Raw genomic sequence first — 22,667 nt, 5'->3', positions numbered from 1 at the left:
CCCTGGGGCCTCTGTCCAGAGAGTTACTGATTTGGTACTGGCTTAGTAGCTTTGGCGGGGGGTGGCTGGAGGCCCAGGACTGGAGGACCTGCCCAGTGAGGAGATATGGGAATGGGCACCCACGTAACAGTCTGGCCACTTTTCCATAGTGCTGCTGCGGTATGCTTGGGGCCTGTTCCAGTCCCTAGTCACCTTGGATTTTCCAGAACCTGGAGGTGGTCACCAGTGAAGCCTGCAAAATAGCAAAGATGGCAGCCTGTCCTTCCCTGTGGGAGCTTTGTCCCAGGGAGACACAGATCTGTTGCTGGACCAAAAGCACCTGCAGGAAGTGGCTGGAGACCCCAGTTGAGAGGTCCCACCCAGTGAGGAGGAATGGGAAAGGGACCCACTTAAAAAAGCAGTCTGGCTACATTTTGGTAGAGCAGCCTTGCTGTGCTAGGGGTCCACTTCAGCCCCCTGTCACCTCACACACTTTGAAGGCCAAAGGCTGGAATAGCGAAGTCACTCAAAGAGCAAAGAGCTGTGAAGGCCAAAGGCTGGAATGGCTAAGTCATCCAAACAGCAAAGATGGCATCCCATCCCTCTCTCTGGGAGTACCATCCCAGGGAGAATTCAGATCTCTGTCAGGTGGAGAGCTCTGCTGGGGAAGGCCGGAGACCACAGGTGGGAGATCCTGCCCAGTGAGGTGGATCAGGACCAGGTACTTGCTTAAAGCAGCAGTCTGACCACATTTTGGTAGAGTAGTTGTGCTGTGCTGGAGGATCCCTTTTGTCCCGAGTCAGCTCAGACTCTCCAAAGCCTGAAGGCTGGAATGGCTAAGGTACCTGAACAGCAAAGATGGCGGCCCACCCCTTTACCCTGGAGCTCCTTCTTAGTGAGGTGCAATGCCGCCACTGGTAGCCGGCTGGAATTTCAAGCCAGTGGGTCTTGTGTAGTGCCGTGGAAGCGGGGCTTGTGGGCTGTTGCTGCTCAACCCCATGGATTCAGTCTTTTTCCTAGGAGTAAGTACAGGAGTGTAACTTTTCACTTTGCAAAGCTGCAGCTACTTTTGCTGGAAAGCCTGAGTATTTGTCTTCAAGGCCTCCAGGCATGCCTGAGCAGTTGCTCTGCCAGGACTCCATGTAGCTCTATCTGTCAGACTAAAGACTGAAGGCTCTGGCTGAGTGGGTTCACAAGGAGATCTCCTGACTTAACGGTTGCAAAGATCTGTGGGAGAAGTGTAGTTTCCCAGGGTCATTCATTCACTTACCACTTCCCTCAGTTGGGGAGGATCCCCTGGCTCCCCGTTGCTCCCAGGTGGGTTGTTGTGCTGTCTTGCTTTTCTTCATTCTCTGTGCATCAAGTTGTTTCCTTGATTAATCCCAATGTGAGTACCTGGATGTTTCAGTTGAAGGTGTTATATTTATCACTGCTTCTGTTCCTCTCCATGACAGCCACGCACACTAGCTGCTTCTAGTCAGCCATCTTGGCCACTCCTCCCATTTATATATACTTGCTATACATTTATGACTTTTTTGTTCAATCCTGGGTGTGAAACTTTTCTTTTCGTTTCACAAGCCTATCTGGCATGCATTAAAGAACATTGAGAAAGTTAAAATTCACTTCACAGCTGATCCACAAGAGCTCAAAGGGTTCTGTGAGTCACTATGGTTTTGGATAAGGCTATTATTTGGAGCAAAGACAGGAAAAGAAACAATTCCTTTCAAATGGTTGGAGTAATCCTAGAGTGGGGGTTGAAGACTAATTACCTCTTTGACATTCCTTTATTTCCTTGACTCACTTATCCCCTGTGAATATTCATTCACCAGATCTTAAATACCCAATGCTTAATTATCTTTAGTTCTGATCAAGAAGTGAGACTAAAGGAAATATGTATGTATTAAATCTTCAAACAAAAAAAAATAATCCAATTTCCTTTTAGAACATTTTCTTCTACCAACTTTGGACTAAAGCTGATAATAGAAGCCAAATTGATTAGTTTGAGTAACAAATTGTATTTCTTGTTCTTATTTTTCTTATGAGGGCACAAAGATAACAAAAGGCAGTTAGCCAGAAGGATGGAAAATTAAAGGATCCTGGATAGTAAACTGGTTCTGATTGAGAGCTCACTTTGCCTTATTTATTGCTCAGATTACTCCTCATCTGTGCTTGGCATTATCTTGGATATTTCAGGAGACCATTATAGGGTCACAGCATTGAGATTACAGACTCGATAGGAGAAGGAACCAATGTTATTCTTTTTGGTCTTTAGCATAAAAATGCACTCATCACTGTTCAGTAGATATCATTCATTGATTCATTCAACAAAATTTACTGAATGCCTACTATATGCCTAAAATTATTCTATACATTGGTGAAACAGTGGTATCTCAATATTGAGTCTTGTCCTCATAGTATTCACATTGACGAAGGGAAAGAAGGCAGACAATAAACAAATAAGCAAGTAAATAAAATAATTTCAGATTGTGATAAATTCTATAAATAAAAATAAAACAGGGTGATGTAACAGTGACTTGGGAGTGGGCAACATTAAATGGAAAAGCTAGGGAAGACTTTGAAGAGACCCGATATTTGAATTGAGACTAAAGGCTGAGAAAAACCTTTCCATATAAAAAGGGAAACAACTTTCTAAGCAGAGAGAAGAACTAGTACAAAAATTCTTCCAAAAATAGACTTGATGTTTTCAAAGAAAGAAATTCAACATGGCTGAAATGTTGATAAGGTAGATGTGTCATGCTGGGCTTTGTAGGATACAGTAAGATATTTGGTTTTGTTGTCAAGTCATACAGGAGGACTGCCTCTATGGCAATAATTCTAAATGTTGTACAGAGAATGGTTTGGAGGGAGCCATGACTATAAGCAGGAAGAGTCCAGAATCTGATATAAGTCTAAGAAAGAAATGATGTCTTGAACTAGAGTGGTGATGATGGAGATAGAGAGAAGTGGGCTTCAAGGTCTATTTTATAAATAGAACAAACAAAACTTGCTGATTGGTTGAACATGGGGCATGAAGGAATGAGAGATATCAAGCATGACCATAAATATTTTGGTTTGAGTAACTGGATGGGTAAGGAACTTGAGAGGTGGAGCAGGTTTGGGGCTGTTGGAGAGAAAGGATACAAAATTTTGGTTTTGACATGTTTAACTGGAGCTGCCTATCAGACATCCAAGTGGAAATAGTGAATAGACAATTGGATATGTGAATACAGATCTCAGGAGACAAGCATGGGCTGAAAAATATAAATTTGTTATCAGGATATGGGTGCTATTTAAAGTCATGTTAATGGACTTACGGCCAGAGTATAGATTCAGAGGAAAAAAGAGCTTAGTAACAAGCCCTTAGATGCTTCAACATTTAGAGATCAGGTAGTGAAAGAGTAGCTGGGTTGGTGAGAGGAATTAGGGTAAATCAGAAATAGCAATAAGAGAAAAACCCAGAGAATGTGGTGGCATACCAGAAAAGAGAAAGAAGCAAGTATTTCAAGAAATACAGAAAGGTCTACTGTATTAAGTGCTACTGAGAGATCAAATCAAAGGAGGACAGAGCAATTACTATTAGATTCGGCAACATGGAGGTGGTTGATAACCTTGACAAAAGCACTTTCAGCAAAGAGGTGGGAACAGAAGCAAGCCTGAAATAAATTGAAAAGTGAAAGACTGGTGAAGGAGTGTTGAAAATTAGGGTAGGCAACTTTTTTTTGAGATGTTTTATAATGATAGGCAGCAGAAAAATGAGGCAGTGGCTAAGAGAAAATGTGGAATTAATGGTTTTTATGGAATTCACATCTATATGTTAATAGAAATGATCCAATAGAAAAGAAGAAAGTGTTAATATAGGACAAAATGAAAATTATTGCATGAGTAAAGTCCCTGGGGAGGCAAGAAGAAGAGGAATCCTGAGAACATTTGGAAGGGTTTGTCTTTTATACAAGCAGAGAAAGTTTATTCACAGCAGAGTGTATTAATACAGATGCAGATAGGTTGGTAAATTTGGTGGTGAGAAGATGAAATAGTTCTCTTCTGATTGTTTTTATATTATTTGTGAAATAAGAAGTGAGGTTATCTGGGAATAAACAACATGGAGAAGTTGGAAGTTTGAAGAGAGAGAATATAGTGAAATATTTGTCTCAGAGAGTAGAAAAATTGTTAGGGAATTGTAGGATAGGCTGAGCAGTGATGTTGAACTTCAGGACATTCTTTATCAGAAATTTTAAAGCCTTCAATTCATCTGAGAAGCCCAGATCTAGCCTTCCATTGCTCAGTGTACTCCTCGTTCTGAGCATTGCTTCCCTAGATAGAGTCTTTATTCTGTAACAACTGGAAAAATGTCATTGGCATTAGGGAGGAGAATGAACAGTGCAACTCCTTTGTCTGTTACTTCAAATACACAGGGCTCCTACTCAGGCTGTTCCACATAGATTAGATGTACCTTCATATCTTTCTGTGCACAATATTTTTGATCTTTGGAATGTCATCAGTGAGTCCCACAAACTTCTCTTCATTTAGTTACTTTCCCCAGCCTGCAGATTATGTTTTGCAATTTGATCATAAATTTAAATGGGAAATCTGCTCACTTTCCTACACTTATGTCTTAATGAGCCCCCCCCCACATTACTTCATATTTATACTTTGAAATTTGCAAGCTGAACCATGGCTTAATGGTGCATTGGACACATCTGCCCCAGATTCTCATAGCATCCCCCTCACTGTGGCTGTGGAAAAATGGAATCCCTGATTGTACCTATACTATAAAATAACCAAAAGGGTGTGTCAAAGGTTTTTGAAATAAGACATGGAAGTTAAATTTCTATTGATGAAGAAAGTGGAAGCCACATTGACTATGTTTCTGGAGAACACGGGGAGGCTCAGCTTTGGGTCCGCCAATTGTGACTTCAAGGTAGGGTGACCAGGACACTCCCAGTATCTGCCTGTTATTATTATTTTTTTAAATTATACTTTAAGTTCTAGGGTACATGTGCACAACGTGTAGGTTTGATACATAGGTATACATGTGCCATGTTGGTTTGCGGCACCCATCAACTCATCATTTACATTAGGTGTTTCTCCTAATGCTATCACTGCCCCAGCCTCCCACCCCCAACAGGCCCCGGTGTGTGATGTTCCCCACCCTGTGTCCAAGTGATCTCATTGATCAATTCCCACCTATGAGTGAGAACATGCGGTGTTTGGTTTTCTGTCCTTGTGATAGTCTGCTCAGAAAAATGGTTTCCAGCTGCATCCATTTCGCTACAAACGACATGAACTCATCCTTTTTTATGACTGTATAGTATTCCATGGTGTATATGTGCCATATTTTCTTAATCCAGTCTATCACTGATGGACATTTGGGTTGGTTCCAAGTCTTTGCTATTGTGAATAGTGCTGCAATAAACATATGTGTGCATGTCTTCATAGTAGCATGATTTATAATCCTTTGGGTATATACCCAGTAATAGGATTGCTGGGCCAAACGGTAATTCTATTTTAGATCCTTGAGGAATCGCCACACTGTCTTCCACAATGGTTGAACTAATTTACACTCCCACCAACAATGTAAAAGCATTCCTATTTCTTCACATCCTGTCCAGCATATGTTGTTTCCTGACTTTTTAATGATTGCCATTCTAACTGGCGTGAGATGGTATCTCATTGCGGTTTTGATTTGCATTTCTCTGATGACCAGTGATGATGAGCATCTTTTCATGTGTCTGTTGGCTGCATAGACGTCTTCTTTTGAGAAGTGTCTGTTTATATCCTTTGCCCACTTTTTGAAGGGGTTGTTTTTTTCTTGTAAATTTGTTTGAGTTCTTTGTAGATTCTTGATATTAGCCCTCTGTCGGATGGGTAGATTGTAAAAATTTTTTCCCATTCTGTAGGTTGCCTGTTCACTCTGATGGTAGTTTCTTTTGCTGTGCAGAAGCTCTTTAGTTTAATTAGATCCCATTTGTCAATTCTGGCTTTTGTTGCCATTGCTTTTGGTGTTTTAGTCATGAAGTCCTTGCCCATGCCTATGGCCTGAATGGTATTGTCTAAGTTTTCCTCTAGGGTTTTTATGGTTTTAGGTCTAACATTTAAGTCTTTAATCCATCTTGAATTAATTTTTGTATAAGATGTAAGGAAGGGATCCAGTTTCAGTTTTCCACATATGGCTAGCCAGTTTTCCCAGTACCATTTATTAAAAAGGGAATCCTTTCCCCATTTCTTGTTTTTGTCAGGTTTGTCAAAGAACAGATGGTTGCAGATATGTGGTGTTATTTCTGAGGTCTCTGTTCTGTTCCATTGGTCTATATCTACATTTTGGTACCAGTACCACGTTGTTTTGGTTACTGCAGCCTTTTAGTATAGTTTGAAGTCAGGTAGCGTGATGCCTCCAGGTTTGTTCTTTTGGCTTACGACTGTCTTGGCAATGCAGGCTCTTTTTTGGTTCCATATGAACTTTAAAGTAGCTTTATCCAATTCTATGAAGAAAGTCATTGGTAGCTTAATGGGGATGGCATTGAATCTATAAATTACCTCGGGCAGTATGGCCATTTTCACGATATTGATTCTTGCTATCCATGAGCATGGAATATTCTTCCATTTGTTTGTGTCTTCTTTTATTTCCTTGAGCAGCGGTTTGTAGTTCTCCTTGAAGAGGTCCTTCACATCCCTTGTAAGTTGGATTCCTAGGTATTTTATTCTCTTTGTAGCAATTGTGAATGGGAGTTCACTCATGGTTTGGCTGTTTGTCTGTTATTTGTGTATAGGAATGCTTGTGATTTTTGCACATTTATTTTGTATCCTGAGACTTCGCTGAAGTTGCTTATCGGCTTAAGGAGATTTTGGGCTGAGATGATGGGGTTTTCTAAATATACAATCATGTCATCTGAGAACAGGGACAATTTGACTTCCTCATTTCCTAATTGAATACCTTTATTTCTTTCTCTTGCCTGATTGCCCTGGCCAGAACTTCCAACACTATGTTGAATAGGAGTAGTGAGAGAGGGCATCCCTGTCTTGTGCCGGTTTGCAAAGGGAATGCTTCCAGTTTTTGCCCATTCAGTATGATATTGGCTGTGGGTTTATCATAAATGCCTCTTATTATTTTGAGATACATCCCATCAGTAACTAGTTTACTGAGAGTTTTTAGCATGAAGGGCTGTTGAATTTTTTCAAAGGCCTTTTCTTTATCTATTGAGATAAATCATGTGGTTTTTATCGTTGGTTCTGTTTATGTGATGGATTTCATTTACTGATTTGCATATGTTGAACCAGCCTTGCATCCCAGGGATGAAGCTGACTTGATCATGGTGGATAAGCTTTTTGATGTGCTGCTGGATTTGGTTTGCCAGTATTTTATTGAGGATTTTCACATCGATGTTCATCAGGGATATTGGTCTAAAATTCTCTGTTTTTGTTGTCTCTGCCAGGCTTTGGTATCAGGATGATGCTGGCCTCATAAAATGAGTTAGGGAGGATTCCCTCTTTTTCTATTGACTGGAATAATTTCAGAAGGAATGTTACCAGCTCTTCTTTGTACCTCTGGTAGAATTCAGCTGTGAATCCATCTGGATCTGGTCCTGGATTTTTTTTGGTTGGTAGGCTATTAATTATTGCCACAATTTCAGAGCCTGTTATTGGTCTATTCAGACATTCAACTTCTTCCTGGTTTAGTTTTGGGAGGGTGTCTGTGTCCAGGAATTTATCCATTTCTTCTAGATTTTCTAGTTTATTTGTGTAGAGGTGTTTATAGTATTCTCTGATGGTAGTTTATATTTCTGTGGGATCGGTGATGATATCCTCTTTATCATTTTTTTTATTATGTCTATTTGATTCTTCTCTGTTTTGTTCTTTATTAGTCTTGCTAGTGGTCTATAAATTTTGTCAGTCTTTTCAAAAAACCAGCTTCTAGATTCATTGATTTTTTGAAGATTTTTTTTGTGTCTCTATCTCTTTCAGTTCTGCACTGATTTTAGTTATTTCTTGCCTTCTGCTAGCTTTTGAATGTGTTTGCTCTTGCTTCTCTAGTTCTTTTAATTGTGATGTTAGGGTGTCAATTTTAGATCTTTCCTGCTTTCTCTTGAGGGCATTTAGTGCTATAAATTTCCCTCTACACACTTCTGCCTGTTATTTTAAAGTAAACCTTAACAGCTGTCACTGCCACTCTCATAAGTGTTCTGGTTTGGACAAGAAATTATATGTCACCCTACTTCCAGAGTTTGATATGGTCACTACTTTCAGAGAAACCTGCCTTCACTAACCAGCTGCTGTTTTTTTCTGAACCCTCATGTGCACATATGAGTGGAGTGCCACACTCTTACAGCCACTACTACCACCACTATTTCTGAGACCTGATCTCAAAAATAATCTCATCATTGCTGTTACTCTTTGGCCCTGCTATCTACTTCATAATTTTCTACTCTTTAAGTTTTGCTTCAAACAATTTTCTATATCTGCCTAGTTGGATCGAGGACTGGGTTTGAATTAATAAGTTTAAATTTGGTCCAAACCGGTAAAAAAAAAAAAAAAAAAGAGGCACACAGGCATCCCTCTACATCTAGAGACCCTTACTGCTTCCAAAGGAATCCTCCCTAACACATCCACACTGCCAAAGTTAAAGAATCTGTGTTTAGGGCCCCCAAATCCAAATTTTATATAGGCCTCTTTTCATCCCATCAGATATACTACTCTTTCTTGCCTGATAAGAGAAAGAAGCCTAGACCAATGAAATTAAGCCCACCCTGGAAGGAAAGGTGGCCCCTTTAAGAACATGGAATGGTCTGGAACCCTTGATTCTGCCCACTATGACAGCACGAAGCAAAGGTCAGAGCGACTGGCCATAGGCACAAGTGAAGCTTTCTTGCCAGTCTTCGTTGAACTCACACTTCAAAAATCATGGTTTTCTTTCTTTGTTTTATCGTGGTTTTCTGTCTTATTATAAAGAAGATTGCAGAAAAGAGGCAGAGAAGGAGAGATGAAAGACCAAAAAAGAGTATCTAAACAACAGAGGACGAATACTGGGTGTGTCTTATTTTTCCTGTTTCTATCAGTTTGTCTTTTCATATGATATTTAACCTCTATCTTACCCTCGATATTATTACCAATCTAAGAATCTCTACCCCTCAAAGGTGGTTGTGGGCATTAGATGAAACTTAGGAGTAGTTCATGGTATATATTTCACAAACTATTTAATCTTTTTAAAACAAAGGGCAATGAATTATTTTATAGACTGCATCAAACTTCCTCATGTAAAAATAACTATCAAAGTGGCTAGCAAAAATACATTTGATTTCAAAATCATTCAATCAAAATGATCATGTCATAATATGTATATGCATAGACATACATACAATACATATTGTATATGTACATACTCTCAACTGGTGTGGCTACAAGAATAGGTTCTGTGTAGATCTTGTTTTGATCCAATATTATATGCCTCATGTCTGTTTTAAAGCCAAATTTTTGCTTCAATGCTCATATTCCTGCAATTTAGTCTTTACTTATGTACTTACTCAGAGTATGGTCTTTAAGTACCAAGTCTTTATCAGTTGATTTCTATGGATTAGCTTCCCTCCAAAACCCTTTAGAATATGTCGTGGCTGTTTGACATTGCAGGTCTCTGTATTCAACCTAAGTATTTGCTGCCTGAGTTATTTTTGTCTTTTGTGTTTCCTCTGGAGATATGTGTTTTTCAAACTATGACAATGGGAAGGGGGATTTAAATTTAACCCTTTTGGATGGAAAGGTCACTTACTGCTTAGAGTGGTGGCTGAAATGTATCTTCAATTTGCACTTACTCTTCAGTGGGCCATTTGATATCCCTATATAGATAAATGATGATGGCGATGAAGATGATAGATAGATAGATAGATAGATAGACAGACAGATAGATAGACAAACAATAGACAGAAAGATAGAAATAGAAAGAGACTTGCTATACAGTAAATATAATATATAAACATTTTCCCTGTAGCAATTACCTTTGTTTATTTGTCATTTCTAAAGATTAGTCCTGGAACTATCTTGATATTTAAATATTAGAATGTAGAATAAATGTGAGCTATTATATATTATATTTCAAATTTCCCTAAAATCATGGCTATTTCTTCTCTTCCCTCAAAAAATCAATGTGCAGAATCTCTGGAACTCATCCCTTCAGAGGTTCCTTCCCAGAAGAACTGTATCTCCACTACCTCGGTTCTCTGGAATAAATTACAAGTAAGTTATCTTAAAAGGGATGTTAAAGCATGTAAATACTAAAAAGAGAGAAAGCAGAATCTTATTTGGGAATAATTTTAGTAGATAGTTTTATGTATTTATCTTTTGGTAGAAGGTAGGGTTTCAGGGAACGGAACATAGAGATAACAATGTTTCTAACTGTGAATATCTACATAATTGTATTTATATTGGAACAGAAGATTGCTCTTTTACACATTTCCTAAGAAAAAATGTCAGTACTAAAATTAATCTGCAAGATTTAAAAAATTGTACTTCATTTATTTAAGTATCATAGTAATTTCTCAGACATTCCAAGAAAGAACCACAGAAAATATTCCCTAACAAGAACCCTAGTTTGAGTGAGAAACAGAATAAAAGGAGAATTGTTTCATTCTTTCAGTTTTATGAGAATGCCATTATTTTATGTCTGCTATGTCAATCTAACGTAACTTCCGAAAGACTTCGTTTATTTGCTTTCCACAGATTATCGTCATAACATTCGATTTCATCATAACACGTAACAGTTTATGATTGACTTTTTAAAGAGTCCTATAATATTTATTTTATTTTTTTCATTTAAAATAGCCTTATGATTCATGAGTCCAAAGAGGACAGTCTTTACATCTATCCATCTTATAACTGATGTGGTTCTCAAGGAACAAAAAACCTAAGCAAATTAAGGGAACAAGCATTTATCAATCATGCAAATGAAGCCACTCTTTGTATGTATTATGCATCTCAATCTCTATATATGGTTATCAACGTAATAATTCAAGTAAAGGTAATATAATAAATACTAAGATCTCACTATAGCAAAATGGTATGATAGAATTAGACAAATTATGTCAGGTAGAATTAGACAAACTTCAAGACAAATGTTCAGGAAATTTAGTTTATATGACTCACTGTCACTACTATTTTATTTTGTAAAATGGGATTAGGAAATATGAACCAAATGTAAAGTATATATAATACTTAATATGTATTAACAGACATATATAAGTATGCATAATCTATATTTAAATTTGAATCTTTAGAAGGAGATTTCAGATCAAATGAAAACTGATTAAATGCCATTAGACTGGTTAACCCAGAGACGAGACAGGTCTTAATGTTTTTGAAGTCATTAAATTACCATAATTTAGCAATGCAACTGCTATTTTGTGTTTTAGTCCACTTAAATAATACATTAAATAGTATATTGCTCAAGCTAATGTTGAACACTAGCTAATTACTGATCACTAGCTATAAGACATGTTAACAAATAACATAGAATGCAAAGTATTTCCTTGTAGAAGTGTTTAAAAACAATCAGAAAACAGTGAAACAGATGATCAGCAGAAAGTTATCTTTATGAATTTTCTTGATAAGTGCAATGAATTATAGAAAATTGGAGCTAGTTCACCAAAAATGGGTAACTGGTATTTGTTAACATAATAAGTTGTGGTTCTTTTGAGAGAGGGATATCTTTGGTTGACCACATAGCAAAATAACATTCCCCCAAAAAACCACACTGTGAATTAATGAGTGACCTCACAGTGATAAATTAAGGAAACTTATTTAAAACTTATATAAACTTATATAAACAGATTAGTAGTTTTAAGGATTTTGATTATGCAGTAAGACAAAATGTCAGCTGTGTGATTGAATAAAAACAGGTTTTTCTAATGTACTTAGCATATATTAGGAAACATATATCATCTATGAGGACAAGTGATGAAAAACAGAACTAAAAAAAAGAACTTTCATGGGACATGTAAAATCATTAAGAGAATTAAATAAGAGAGAATGGCACTGAACTCATTGTGGGTCAATACATGTGGAAACTCAAAAAGAAAACCTCAGTAAGAAAAGAGGAAAGGGTGATATTAAGAATATAGAGGGGAAACTGGCCGGGCTTAAATGTAGGTGGCTTCAGAATCAGTTTTGATCTGTGTATTAGTTCCCTATTGCTGCATAACAAATTATCAGACTTGGTAACTTATAAAAACACATATTTATTATCTCACAGTTTCTATGCTTCTCAGTCCATTTTGTGTTACTATAAAAAAACCTGGGGCTGAGTAATTTATAAAAATGGAAAGTTTATTTGTCTCATGGTTCTGCAGGTTGTAAAAGAAGCATGGCACCAGCATCTATTTCTGGTGAGGACTTTAGGCTGCTTCCACTCACAATGGAAGGCAAAAAGGAGCTGGCATGTGCAGAGATCACATAGCAAGAGAGGATACAAGGAGGTTTCCAGGGTCTTTTTAACAATCAGCTCTCATGAGAACTAATAGAGGAAGAAGTCACTTACTACTGAGAGAGTGACTCCAAGTCATTCAGAAGGAATCCACCACGACACACTAGGCTTCATCTCCACAACTGGGAATCACATTTCAACATGAGATTTGGAAGAGTCAAATATCCAAACTATAGCATTCTACTCCTGAACCCTCAAGTATCATGTCCTTCGCACATGCAAAATACAATAATTTTATCCCAATAGTTCCCAAAAACTTTAACTTGTTCCAGCGTCAACTCAGAAATCCAAAGTTAAAAGTCCTATCTGAGACTCAAGGCAATTTACTTACAACTGGGGGCCTGTATAATAAAAAAAAATAAGTTATTTAACTCCAAGGCACAATGGTGGTACAGGCATTCAGTAAATATTCCCATTCCCAAAGGGAGAAATTGGCCAAAAGAAAGGGAGAAAAAGCCCTACACAATTCCAAAACCCAGCAGAGCAGACATCAAATCTTAAAGCTCCAAAATAATCTACTTTGACTCCATGTCCTGCATCCTGGGCACACTGGTAAGCAGGGTGGGCTCTGAAGACCTCAAGAAGCCCCACTCCCATTGTTCCGCCAGGTGCACCCATGTGGCTACTCTCATGGGTTACAGTCCAATGCTTACAGTTTTACTAGGCTGCAGTTGCACACTTCCAGGGGCTCTGTAATTCTGGAGTCTGGAGGGTGGTGGCACTGCCCTAGTAGGCACCATTTGTGGCGGCTCCAACCCCTATTGCATTCTGAGCACCTGTGGATATAACACCATATGCGTGCTACCAAGGCTTACAGCTTGCACCCTCTGGAGCAGTAGCCTGAGCAGTACCTGGGGCCCTTTGAGCCACAGCTGGAGCCGAAGCAGTGGGGATGTAGGAAGGAACATCCTGAGACAGCACAGGACAGCAGAACCTGGGCCTGGCTCCCAAAACCATTCTGTCTTCGTAGGCCTCTGTGCCTGTGATTGGGTCTTTTACCCATAGTCTTGACTATTAGTGCCTGGCTTCCATTAGTCATAGTAATCTCTTTAGCAAGTGGTAGTTCCACAACATCCTTGGATTCCTCTCCTGAAAACACTCTTTTCTTCTCTATCACATGGCCAGGCAGCAAATTTTCTAGATTTTTACACTCTGTTTCCTTTCTAATCATAAATTTCAACTTTAGGTCATCCCTTTACTCCCAGATAATATTGTAAGTTGTTAAAAGTAGCCATGCCATTCTTGAATGCCTTGCTGCTTAGAAATTTCTTTCACCAGATACCCTAGGTCATCACTCTTAAGTTCAACCTTCCACAAAGCCCTAGGGCATGGACACAATGCAGCCAAGTTCTTTGCTACAGTGTCACACTGACCTTTCTCCAGTTACCATTAAGTTGCTCATTTCCATTTAAGACCTCATCAGCATGGCTTTTACTGTCTATATTTCTATCAGCATTTTGCTCACAACCACAACCAATCTTTAGGAAGTTCCAAACTTTCACCTATCTCACAGTCTTCTTCTGAGTGCTCCAAACTTTTCTAACTTCTGCCCATTAGCCAGTTCCCAAGCTGCTTTCACATTTTCAGGTATCTTTATAGCAATGCCCCACCCCGGTACCAACTTTCTGTCTTGGTCTGTTTTTGTTTTGCTATAAAGGAATACCTAAAGCTAGGTTATATTAAGAAAAGAGGTTTATTTGGCTCATGATTCTGCAGGCTAGATGACTGGGAGTCTGGTGAAAGCCTCAATCTGTTTCCACTAATGGCAGAAAATGAAGGGATGCTGGCATGTACATAAATCACATGGTAAGAAAGGAAGCAAGAGCAGGGAGGTGACAGGCTCTTTTTAACAGCCAGTGGTCATGGGAATTAATGGACTGAGAACTCACTACTGAGAGAATGGCACCAAATCATTCATGAGGAATCTGCTCCCATGACCCAAACACTTCCCACTAGGCCTCACCTCCCACACTGGGGATCAAATCTCAACATGAGATTTGGAGGGGTCGGTTATCGAAACTATAGCACCATGAGTCAGGAATCTGAATATTGCTTATCTGGGTCCTCCACTCAGGGTCTTTCAATGCTGTGATTAAGGTGTCAGGCAGACTGCATTGTCATCTGGAGTTTGGGTCCTCTCCCAAGCTCATGCATTTGTTGGGAGAATCCACTTCCTTGCAACTATAGAACTTCATTCTCTTTCCTACCCCTTTCCTTGCTAGCTGTCATCTAAAGGCCACTGTCAGTTCCTAGAGGCCACTTGCGGTTGCCACATGGCCCTCTGATAGACCCTCTCACAACATTGCAGTTCACCTCTTCAAGGCCAGCAGAAGAATGGCTAGCTCCATTCTGCTAGGATGGAGTCCTAAATAACAATGTATTCAAGAGAGTAACTATTGTATTGATATTCCCTATCATTTTCTCCATATTGGCCAGAAGCAAGTCACAGGTTCTTCCTATGCTCCAGAGAAGGGGTTTCTGCAATCAATGTACCTCATTGAAGGTATCATTCAATGTGTGTCCACATAATCAACAATTTACCCTTTAAAGAGGACTAAAATTGAACAGCTCAGCTTTTTTCCTGGAAGACAAGGTGAACAGGGAAAAAATGATGACCCTTAAAGGTTATAGAAAGCCTGGGACAGATAATCTTTTAAAACTGAATGAAACTAATTGAGGAATGTAACCTTTTCATTCATTCAACCAATTGGTTAAACCTACTGGTGCCTAGTATGTGCCAAGACCTGTGGTATTTAAACAATGATGAAAAACGTTATTGTCTTGACCTATGGAACTATATTACAGTGGAGGGAAACATACATTAAACAGGTCGATATGTATATAATTAAAAATTGTGATAAGTACTACAAAATAAAAGCTCAGAGGGTAGTGAGAGAGAATGACAAGGGTGATGCAATCACCTGTGGTGCAGTGTGTGTATCAGTATTACCCTTAATTATAGCCACCAAAAGAAAAGCAATAATGGTGCAAGAGGTGGATAAGAGACTCAAAAGAGAAGTGGGTCAGAGCAGTCAAAAAGTCAGTCAAAAAGTAGTGGTAGTAATTTCCAAGAAGTAGGGGCAGGATTGGAGGTGGAAGAGGCAAAATAAGACAAATAAGTGGTAGTAAGTAAGAGGCAAAATAAGACAAATAGGTGGTAGTAATTTCCAAGAAGTAGGGGCAGGATCGGAGGTGGAAGAGGCAAAATAAGACAAAAAGTTGAAGTGACATGGATATTGGTAAGGGAAAGATAGTGCCCAAGACAAGAAAGAGCATGCCTAAAGTTCCTTAGGAAAAGGCGTGGAAAAGGTTTATCTGTCTCTGCTAAGAAATTAAACTTTTCCCCAAGAAAGCTCTCACTGTACTTTTATTTCAAGGATACATGGTAACCAAGCTCAGCATTCTGTTAAAGCACATTGTTAAAGTTGCTCTCACTGAGTGTCCCAGTAATATGTTAGATATCAAATCCAAAACCCTATTTTAAGACTTCACCTTATCTGATCTCTCTATAGACATTTAATACTTAATGCTTCCTGAACACTTCCAGGGTAATACTCTCCTAGTGGTCTGCCTATCTCTCTGACTATAATTCCCTAAACTCCTTCTGAAACACCTTCTAATCTCTAATCAGAGGCAGTGCCTGCCACAAAGTGGTGGACAACAAATATATATATTTTAAATTTTTGAACCATTCTTGTATGAATGGAGAAGACAGCCAGTATAATGTTTTTCAGTAAACATAAAAAATTCTCACCATTATCCTAAGCAAACTAATGCAGGAATATAAAAACAAATACCACATGTTCTCACTCAAGTGAGAGGTAAACAATCAGAACACATGGACACAAGGAGGAGAACAACAGACATTGGGGATCACTTTAGAGTGGAGAGTAGGAGAAGAGAGAAGATACAAACCCCCCACCAATTGGGTACTATGCTTATTACCTGGGTGACTAAATAATCTGTACACCAAACCGCTGTAACACACAGTTTACCTATATAACAAACCTTCACATATAACCCTGAACTTAAAATTAAACTTAAAAAAATAAAATCTTCCATTCAGTAAAAAAAAAAAAAAAAAAAAAAAAAAAAATCTTAAAATAAAGGCCTACAGTATTCATATTTTCTCAGATCTGTTTTAAAATGACATTTTTAAATGTTCATGGACATGTTTCCTTATGGTCCTTGGAAAAGTAAATTTATGAATGGAGATTTTTAATTGTCAAAAAGTAACGTTATGTTGGGGAAATTAAGTTTTAGCATGAACCTCTATCGTAAAACAATTCTGTGCCGAGACGAAACTCTGGTTATGTGACATAAATAATGTTATGATAACATATGTTGTGAAAACAATTAGTCATGTATTTTAAAATGTGTGTATATGATCATACAAAAAAGACAAATGGAATATTTCATAAATGCAACAAATTTAATTTTGTGTTAATACAGTACTAACATTCATAATTGTGTAATACTAGAGTGTGGAACTTCGTACTATAGTATGATAAAAAAATAAATATTTGCTTTTCTTACGTAAATTTTCTCCTGTAACGTTTGCTTTTTACTTTAGTATGGAAACTGGATTGCCCAATATCTAAACCAGTATGAAGGAACTATTTTACAAGTATTTAATGGTTATTTAAAATCAGCCAGAGATTATTTTACTAAAATAAGATATTTTCATGTGTTGTTTTACATCACTACAGATTTCTGAGAGTGATTAAATAGATTTCTAAAATAACTAAATATAAGCATATCTGAATGAGAATAAAAATTTTATTAAATGTCATTTAATTACATTTGATATTTTTCACTTATTTGCAGAGTTTTTCTACACCAGGAGTTCCAAAGTCAAGCTACATTCAAAGAGAGAAACAACACACTGGATACTCACATTATGAAGAGTCAGACATTCCTTATAGGATAGAACATGTGCAATTGAAATCTAACTATTAAGTCTTCTGTGGAAAAAAAACGTATATGTGTACTATATGGCCATCTGATCATTTTAAAAGCATACTCAGAATACTTTAAGAAAACACTATGAGTATGAATTATCTATGCTCTAAACACTTTACTTCTCTTTCTGCGTTTATGCCATCACTTCTTATCCCTTTATACCTTGAACTTTTTCTTTACCCCTCTCTCACTCTATGACTCCTGAACAAAATTTTCATTTCCAATATCCAGCTTCATTAACTAAGAAGGGATGGCAAATGTTTATTATCACCAGAATGCAGCATAACACTTGCATACTGGTTTATGACATGCATCTTTATAAAGTGCTCAGTGAAATGCATAAACGATTGATTGCAAATTGGTCAAAGAGAATACTGAGTACTTTATTAGTTACTGGCTAAAACTAAGGAGTTACACAAAAGCATCATATCTAAATAAGGAATTTCATTTGAAATATGTAATTTCATTATGAATAAATTCCATAAAATAAACTAAGAATTGCTAAATGATTTCTGTAAACGGACTGGAGCTGTAGAATGATCCCATGACCTGGGCCCCTGACTCCTTCTTTCCTTTCTTCCTTCATTCCTTCTTCTCTTCCTTTATCTCTCCTTTATTTAAAGGGTATCCAGAGAGGAGCAAGATGGTGGAATAGAAGCCTCCACCAATCACTGCACATCACCCCCAGCAAGGACACCAATTTAACAACTATCTACACAGAAAAAAACAACCATATAAGAACCAAAATTCAGGTGAGCCCTTATAGTACCTGGTTTTAACTCCACATTACTGAAAGAAATACTGAAGAGATAGAAAAAAAAAAACTCACCTTGAATCACTGACACTACCTCTCCCCAACTCCCCAGCAGCAGTGTGGAGTGGAGCATCTCTGGGCATTGGGGAAGGGACAGCACAACAATTGTGAGGCACAAATTCAGTGCTGTCCTGTTACAGCAGAAAGGAAAACAGAATAAAACTCAGCTGACATCCACCCACAGAGGGAGCATTTAAACCAGTCCTAGGCAGAGGGGAATCTTGGATCCCAGTGGGTGGAACTTGAGTTCGTGCAGACCTTGCCACCCAGGGCCAAAGTGCTCTGGATTTCTAAGCAAATTTGATAGGCAGTCTAGGCCACAAGGACTACAACTCTTAAGTCCTAGTGTTGAACTGGGCCCAGAAACAGTGGTCTGAGGGTGCATGTGACCCACTGAGATATCAGTGGGAGCAGCTAAGGGAGTGCTGGCATCACCCCTCCCCTAAACTCTCGGCTGTACAGCTTTTGGCTCCAAAAGAGACCCCTTTCTTCCTCTTGAGGTGAAGAGAGGGAAGAAGTGGAGGACTCTGTCTTGCATTTTGGATACCAGCTCAGCCACAGCAGGATAGGGCACAGGTCAGAGTCATGAGGACCCTGTTCCAGGCCTTAGCTTCCAGGCAGCACTTCTAGACATACCCTGGGCCAGAAGGGAACTTGCTGCCTTGAAGGAAAGAACACAGTCCTGACAGCATTCATCACCTACTAACTGAAGAGCCCTTTGGCCCTGAATAACCAGTAGCAATACCCAGGTACTACCATCAAGGGCCTTGAGTGAGATGCTAAGACTTGCTGGCTTCAGGTAAGACTATCATACTGCCAGCTGTGGTGGATACAGGGTGAAACTCTTTCTGCTTAAGAAAAACAGAGGGAATATTGAGGGGACTTTATCTTGCACCTTGGGTATCAACATGGCCACAGTGGGGTAGGGCATCAAGTGGGTCTCTGATTCTAGGACTGATTCTTAGATATCATCTCTACCTGCCCTGGGCCAGAAAGGAAACTACTATCCTGAAGGGTGAGTCCAAGGCCAGGCGGCATTCATCATATGCTCACTGAAGAGCCCTGGGACCTTAGGACCCAGGGTCTCACTTGCAGTAGTCTGGCAGTACTCCCTACGGTCTGTGGTGGTGGTGGCTATAGAGTGAGGCCCCTCTGCCTTTGGAAAGGGAATGGAAGAGTTAGAGGGATTGCATCTTGTGGTATGATTGCCAGTTCAGTTGTAGTACAATAGAACACAAAGCAGAATTCTAAGTTTTTGACCCTAGGACCTGACTCCTGATGGTACTTTTGGATCCACCTGGAGACTGGCGGTTCTTGCTGCCCTGAACGGAAGGAGACAGGACTGGGTGGCTTTGCCACCTGCTGATTGCAGAGCCCCTTGAAAAAACATAGGCAGTAGCCAGGGAGTAATGATAGCAGGCCTTGGGGGAGACACAGTGCTGTACTGGCTTCAGGTCTGAACCCAGAGCAGTCAGAGTGGTGGTGGCCACGGGGTGCTTGCATCACTCCACTCCCACTTTTGGGTGGCTCAGAACACAGAGAGGGAGACACTCTGTACATTTGGGAGAAAGTAAGAGAAGCATACAAGATTCTCTGCCTGGTAATCCAGAAAATTCTCCTGGATCTTCTCCAAGACTAATAAGGCAGTATCTAGGAGTGTGCAAGAACCACTGAGCTTGGTTGGGGTGCTCTCTGAAGCAGATACAGCTTAGTTCACAACACCCAAGTCCTTTGTGGAAAAGGGGGGAGCATGTATTTACTCACTAAACTTTTGGAGAATGAACCAAATGGACCAAATGGACCACTCTCATTCCTGAATCACTCATTCTCTCTATTTCTCCCTGTCTCTTAATTTCCACACTTTCTCACTATATCTAGTCTTCCAGCACCTCTTTTCCTTTTTATCCCTTCCCTTCCTGGCAAACTTTCTGAGTACAGTCTTTCTTATGAAGAGCCCTACAGTAATGATCAAGTCTTAAGACTCTTTTGGAGTTTTGCAAATTTCCCAGGCCTAGAGTATTGAATGTAGCATTTGCTTAGAGTCTATGGATGGAGAAGTGGGGTAGAAAATATAGAGGACTTCTAGTCTAGGCTGAAATGGAGCTAGTTCTTCTTTACAATATCTAAATTTGAACACATTTCTTCACCAAAATTAATATATTGTCCTTCTGTGTTAAAAAAAAACTCTCCTGGATCTAAGATGCATCACAAAGTGTCCTACACTAATCTGTCAACTATTGGTCCTGTTCTTCAGCCATCTCTCCTTAATTCTCTGGGGTGGAAAAGGGGAAATTAAGAAAAGAAAAAAGAGAAAAAGAAATTGTTAAGTGCTCACCAGTCACTGTCCCTTCTACTTCCTAATAGATCTCAAATATGTCCCTCTTCCTACCATTTCTCTATTCATTCTGACACCATCATCGTCTGAAACACCACCATCTTTTCCCTGGACAATTGTAACTGACACGCAATTGGTCTCCCATATATTACAATTGCCTCAGTCCAATCCTTTTGCCACAGTACAGCTAGGGTAATATTTTAATATACACACCTAGTCTTGTTATATTTCTCCTTAAACCTCTTCAACAGTTTCCAATTACCTTAGAATAAAATTTCAAGTTCTCACCATGGATCACAAGGCACTCTAAGACCCCAAGATATCAGGTCTCTGTCACTTCGTCTTTCTGTCTCTTTCTATCTAGATTTACATCTATATCTACATCTACATCATGTATGTGTTTGCGTGTTACTGTGTAATATTTATAAGAATACTTACTATGATGTAAGTACAAAATACTTTACATGCAATCTTATGCCATCCTCCCATCACTATGAGGTAGGTAGTATTATTTTTCCCATGTACAAATGAGGAAATCGAGGCTTTAAGTAGTTTATTAACTTGTGCAAACCCATATAATTAGTGTCAGAGCCCAGGATTCAAACACAATCAGCCTGATTCAAAACTATGTAACTAGAAACAGTATATTTTTTCCAATTTCTTCACTTACCACTCTCCATCTTGCTATGTGCTCTAGTTATACTCGACTTTCGGTTTCTCTTTTAGGGCCTTCCTACATGTCGTTCTCTCTGCCTGGATAACCTGATCAGAAATAAGTCCTTGAAATTCAGACATTTCTATGGAAGATGTGGCTATCTCAGAGAAAAAAACCTCTAAGTTAGGCTTAGAGATTTTTAACCATGAAAGAGTTCCTGGTTGGTTGAAAGTTTTCTGTGAATGTCACATAGTCCAGAATAGAAACAAGCTTCCAGTTGTTGAAAGATTCCTTTACTCATACTGAGAATCATGTAGGGCCAGACCCTGGGTGGTAGGACTTCTGTAGGTGTTTAATACGACACAAGACCAGGCTCTAACTGACTCTTATCAGTCTAAGCAGGAATAGACATTGAGTGTTCAGAGTTTTAGCCTCTTGATGCTGAGGCTGGCCTAAGAACAGGATCTGGGTGGTTAGAGATTTTGTTTGTATGCACTGAAAACTTCATAAATTGTCAGAGGCTGCTATTGTACGTGCTAGAGTCAGAGTAGGAGAAGACCGAGGATGGTCAAAGGCGTAGTTATATACAGGAGATAATCTAGCACAGTGGTTAACAACTTAAACAACTCTGTAGTGAGCCTGCTGCATTGAAATTCCAGATTCCACACTTCCTAGCTGTGGGACATTGGCCAAGTGACTTATCCTTTATCTCTGTTTCATCTTCTCTAAAGTGAGAATAACAGTATGTACTCCATAGGGCTGTCATAAGGATTAAATTAGACATGTAAAGCACTTGAAACAGTGCCCAGCAAATAGTGATTAGTCAAGAAATCATAACTATTGTCTGTTATAGCCTAGTACAGGAATAAGGCTAAAGTGGACAAAGGTTTCTTCTGTAGGTGCTCTCTGCACTCCAAGGAACAAATCTCATGTTTGAACTTATAGTGTATGTTTGAATATACCTTTCTTACCTGACTTTTCCAAACTTTGCCCTATATATATATATTTGAAATATATATATTTAGAGAGAGAGAGAGAGAGAGAATTTATTCTTTCCAATCCTGTCTACTCCGCTGATGTATGCCACCTGGACTGCCTGATCTAACCACCTAATTACAATCAAGTCTGTTTGTTGATTCCTACATCTATCTCATAGTGACAATGGTAATTTTGATTTTAATTGCTTCCTGCTAAGCTCAAAGATGTGTTTGGTTTGCCTTTCTGACACTGCCAAGCAACAATCATAAGTCCTTATATCCTTTGCTTCTTACAAGTAGAGGAGAGTGACAAAAGGTAGTAGCAAAGATGACAATATGCTAAGATGGTAAGTACTCCCATAAATAGGTTCTTCTCCACCAGGAGACAATCTTTTTACTGAACTCTTAAAAATGAAATATTCCACTTGGCTTTACTCTTCTAACTAGAAGTCACTAGCAGCTAAGATTGTAAGTTTATACAC

General features: G+C 38.9%; 2 long non-coding RNA genes across 4 annotated transcripts in view; one reads left to right on the top strand and one right to left on the bottom strand.

Annotated features, from left to right (window-relative positions):
* LOC119621114 (uncharacterized) overlaps positions 1–22,667 on the bottom strand; it is a 57,554-nt gene that overhangs the window by 13,151 nt on the left and 21,736 nt on the right. Inside the window, exon 3 of one of the 3 annotated variants that reach the window (XR_005237629.2) lies at positions 18,234–18,349. The exons of the other annotated variants lie outside the window; for them this stretch is intronic. This is a non-coding gene — a long non-coding RNA (uncharacterized lncRNA). The remainder of the gene's footprint in view (positions 1–18,233; positions 18,350–22,667) is intronic. 3 annotated transcript variants of the gene reach the window in all.
* LOC103232285 (uncharacterized) lies at positions 8,794–17,502 on the top strand. The gene is made up of 4 exons (XR_005237631.2): positions 8,794–9,000; positions 10,118–10,200; positions 10,786–10,981; positions 17,270–17,502. It is a non-coding gene; the product is annotated as an uncharacterized lncRNA (long non-coding RNA).

This window comes from Chlorocebus sabaeus, chromosome X, assembly GCF_047675955.1.
Source record: "Chlorocebus sabaeus isolate Y175 chromosome X, mChlSab1.0.hap1, whole genome shotgun sequence".
In the NCBI taxonomy this organism is placed as follows: Eukaryota; Metazoa; Chordata; class Mammalia; order Primates; family Cercopithecidae; genus Chlorocebus; species Chlorocebus sabaeus.
This window is presented reverse-complemented; position numbering and strand designations above follow the sequence as displayed.